We start from the raw sequence: 4,843 nt of genomic DNA, 5'->3' as shown, positions 1-4,843 counted from the left end.
CTCACGGACTAAGTTCTACCATTACGAACCATCCTTAACTCTTACAAACCTTAATTGGGTCGAAACTAATCATCTAAAGTGGGTAATATCGATACTCTACTCGTAGTATCGATACCCTAGGGTCAAGTATCGATACCCTTATGAGTATAGATACCAAAAATGACTTCTACACTAAATTCTACTCTATCTTCTATTTTATTTATTGTACTTTTGATTTTTCAATTTACTTATTGAATTTAATTCAATATAATTTTTTTATCATTCATTTATTTTCACTATGAAGATATAGCTTATTTTATTAGTATATAGTGATGATATATATATTTTTATTAATATTTAATTATGACCTGTAATATTTAAAATAAAATAAAATATTTAAATTTTCAAATTTTACTCCTAAACTCTAATCTCAAATTTTCAAACCCAAATATATTATCATCAACGTCTCCTAACCTTGAATCACAAACCTCCACTCTCTTGGCCTCAATCTTACCAACCTCTCTAACCATCCATTCTTTTCCTTGTGCAATACGTTCATGCGACAATTCCTTCTACTATCCATTTCGAAAAGAGATTTTTCACTAGGTGAATCTTGTAATTCTTACTTTTTATCATCGATTTATATTCTAATTTTTCACCTATCTCTTACATAGATGAGACTATGGTGTGCGGGTTTGTAACACCTAAAATTTCAGGCTAGTAGTTTCGGGTTTACATACCTCTTTACCCGTGAGGTATGTAAACCCCATGAATTTCATAATTTAAGTCGTTGGGCTTGATTCGGCTAGAATTGGGCCCAATTAGCTATAGAAATGATGTTTTTAAATTGTCAAAAATGAGGGAGGACCTATAATGCAATTTTTTTATTTTTAAAATATGAAGGTTTTTTTATTTCTTTATCTCCTTCTTCCCTTTATTTCTTCCTTCTCTCCCTCTATTTTCTCTCAAATATCCATAAATCAAAATTAAGTTTTTGGGAATATTTCATGCTTCAATTTCGTTCATGATCCCTCCAGCAACATCGTTTTATTGAATCAAAGTTTTGGTTCGTTCAAGCTAAGGAAAAAGTGTGGGTTTCATCCAAATCACAAAGGAAATGAGTGTGGCTAAGCAAAAAGCTTCATTTTTAGATTCAAGTATCAAGGTAGTGTATTTCTAATCCTTTGGAGTGTTAAGGCTTTCATAAATATGATGAATTACTAATATTTGTGTAGTTGAGCATTTTAGGGTTTAAACTTGATTCACGCCATAAATGACTAATTGATGTAAAAAAATGTGTTTTTATGACACTTTAAGACCCTAAATAACTTCCTACAACTTTAACACATGATTAAGAACCAAACTATGTCTTTCAGAGTGGTTTTGAGTGTTTTATCGAGCATAGGTAAGCCATTTTTGGGTTTGAGTATTGATATTGGGATGAACTATATCGATACTAGATGGAATCTGGTGCATATATCACATATCCCACCACGTATACTGCTTCAACATCACTTTTGAAAATTTGTGACCACCCCTATTTACTTAAATCACCACCCTATAAAACCTTTAGGTTGTTCGGTTGACCAAGCAAAAGCAAAGCATTAATCATGAGATAGAAAAGTAGAGGGTCTTCCATGATTTTAGTGACAAATGAGGTTGTAAGTTGAAGTTCCATAATGGTTCATCTTACAAGAAGTCACAAAACATCTTGATGATTTCATAATGGACTTCAAAACAATGATTCAGTCAAGCGATTAAGATAACTTAGGTAATGTTTGTTTGAACCTAAAAAGGAGGCAAGCATGCGAGAAAGAATTACCATTGCTTGAATCAAGATATTCATTTTAGCATTTTTTACCAAATTTCAAATTAGATAAGAGAAACAAAAATGATATTGCCAGAGAACTGTGGTATGGCGTAATGGTTGGCCCTCAATTGGAACATTGTTTTCTTGATTTCTTTCTTAGAGCAGTGCATGCACATAGCATGAAGATTGGAGAGAAGATTAAAGAGAAATTGTGGGATTTGAAGAGTTAAAAAGTGTACAGATAAAGAAATTTGTCAAAATGATAGTCAAATGGTGCCAATCATCAGTTAACATGTCATGTCAACTTTCCATTACTCGCAGTAACAGCAGTTAATGTCAAGTGACTAATTTGATATAAATCAATAACATTAGTAATCAATTTGTTACTTTTGAAACTTCAGTGAGAAAAAAAAAACTTACTCAAACATTAGTGGTCATTTGTATAATATACCCTAAATTATAATTTCACCACTCAACTTTTTTATTCCTATTTTAGTTATTAAATTTTCAAAATTTTAATTTAGTCACTTAATTTTTAGTTTTTTCATAATTTCAATGTTACATATTTAATGACGTTAGGATTAAATATTTTTATTTTAAAAATATAAAACGATTCTAAAATTTTATTTTATAGAAAATACTAACAAATTCTTTTTTATCCTTCAATGATGATGTATTTTTTTAAAAAAACAAAAATTCAACCGTAGGAAAGTAAAAAGAATTGTCTATCTTGATTTCATATTGATTGAATAGTGGATATTATAAATTAAAATGATTTATAATTTTAGGGGTGTTAGATTTAGGATTGTGTTTTTAAGTGATTTAAATCAAATATAAATTGTTTGTGTGACAAAAATAATATGAAAAGTGTATCAATATCTTTGAATGTTAAGAAAAAAATTATATCATCTACATAACACAAAAATAAATTATAGAATTTTTATCATTTTAAAAATATAAATAAAAAAATTTACGTAGAGAACACATAAATTTTATGTCATTAGAAAGTAATCTACACCAACAAATATATTATTTTATAAATTAAAATAAGAGTGGAAAAAACCTGAATAATGAAACGTTGTATTTTACATTAAATTTAATAATTAAAAAAGCTAAATATTGAAATGTTGTATTTTGCTTTAATTAAACTAATAGAGAAAGTATATCTCAAGAGAAAAATAGATAAATTACAAATTTATTCACTAAATTCTACTCTGTTTTATTTTATTTAATGTACTTTTTGTTTTTCAATTTACTTACTGAATTTTATACAATATATATTTTTTATCATTCATTCATTTCGTCTCCGTAGATATAATTTATTTTATTAGTATATAGTGATGATATATATATTTTTATTAATATTTAATTATGACGTGTAATATTTATGGTTTTCGTGGCCCCTTTGAAGGGTGAACTTGTCTGGGAAGGGATGCTCCAGCTGAATGTCTCATCCATGACCTCTGTCATTTGTATTTTTAAGAGGTAAGTTGTGCAAGGAGCAGGGGCGCAGCTGAGCCCGCGCACAGTGTGCGACGGTGCAGGACTTCAAAAAACAGAAGCCCCGAAATAGAGTATATCTATCAGTTGTTGCAATTAAGAAATAGAAAAATAAGTATATAGCACTGGTTAGATTATTGGGCCTATGATTTTGTTGATCCTAAGTTCGAATCTCGTTAACAAGCAAAATTATTTTTGGGAAAAACAATGCAAGTGGGCTGCTCAGTGTAATACAGTTGCAAATTTTTTATTATTTCAAAAAATAAGTTCGAGATTTAAGGGCTCCTTTAAGAATTTGCATAGGGCCTCCAACAACTTAGCCATAGCACTGGCAAGCAGCATGTTAGGCAAGCCTAGGTTGTTCTAGCTCCCTTTTTTTTCCTGATAATAATTTATTATGATTCTTTCCTTCGTGTATATGTTTATATATGCTTCTGTTTTGATGCTACATACCACAATACTGATTTCATCTTATCTGTCTAGTCGTATGGGTGCAGACAAGTGTTTAGTTGTAACATGACTCATGTTTTATGTGAAGAGGCATGTGTTTAGTTATAACACAAATCTAGTTGATTTTGTGAAAACAACTTAGCTATATCACAAATGAATCTAGATGAAATTAGATTATAATGTGCTGCGTGAAGAGGCATGACCACTTCTAGGTGGAAATATTAAATAAATTGGTGGAAGACACCCAATATCTTTTTTGGCTTATGTGATTATATTTTGCTATGGTCTCTTTTTTTGACTTGCTCAGTAATTGTCCTTGAACTTTATCCTCATTTAGGAGGTCCTTACAAATATGATATTAAGGTAGGTTGCGCATATTAACTATTTAATTTTTCATGGTGCAGTGGTGAAAAACTGCTCCAAAGGACTGGCCAAGCCTTCTTGATATTATGGGCCGAGTTAGACTTGATGCGTTCGAGAAGTTTCTCCAAGAGCTTCCTATGACCCGGAGTCGTGCTGTTATGGTATATCAAGTTCATTTAAACTGCAGTAAATTCCTGTACTGCATATTGTTTCCCAAAAGAAAATTTGGATACCAAAAAATCTTTTTTTATCCCAGTTTTTGTCTTCCATTTGTAAATTTTTGTTCAGTATAGGGTTAAATCTCATTTATGGAGCATTGATAAGCATTGGGTCACTAGGAATTTATTAAGCCTTAACGTAAAAATTGAAAAGACGAAAGAGATGGAACTTGAACAATATTCCTAGTTTGATTTGAACAAGAAACATGGAGAACAACATATATTAGTGAAAAGATTGACTACATCAACTGATTGGCATTGCGTACAAAAATCTTAGTTGAGCGATGAATATCTGGAAAACAGTAAACATCGCCTAGTACAAACGAATTCCGCAGGAAATTGAGTCAAGGTACAAAATGTCGCTAATATTGTTCAAATTCATCTCCCTTGGCAAGTCAAATGTTCTGTAAGCTCGAAACATAAAAATAGTGAAGAGTAAATATTTGAGATCCCTGAAGCAACTAAATAAACCAGTTTAGTTAGGAGAAATTAAATTTGCCTTGGTTAGATTTGTATGTTTTTG

The 4,843-nt window shown here is 30.5% G+C and overlaps 1 long non-coding RNA gene across 1 annotated transcript; it reads left to right on the top strand.

The window, feature by feature from the left end:
* The first annotated feature begins 3,185 nt into the window (after nt 1-3,185).
* Nucleotides 3,186-4,553, top strand: LOC120181894. Its single transcript, XR_005521790.1, has 2 exons — nt 3,186-3,274; nt 4,144-4,553. It is a non-coding gene; the product is annotated as an uncharacterized LOC120181894 (long non-coding RNA).
* The last annotated feature ends 290 nt before the right edge of the window (nt 4,554-4,843 follow it).

Source organism: Hibiscus syriacus, unplaced genomic scaffold (genome assembly GCF_006381635.1).
Source record: "Hibiscus syriacus cultivar Baekdansim isolate YM2019G1 unplaced genomic scaffold, ASM638163v2 tig00112604_pilon, whole genome shotgun sequence".
NCBI classification, from domain to species: domain Eukaryota; kingdom Viridiplantae; phylum Streptophyta; class Magnoliopsida; order Malvales; family Malvaceae; genus Hibiscus; species Hibiscus syriacus.
This window is presented reverse-complemented; position numbering and strand designations above follow the sequence as displayed.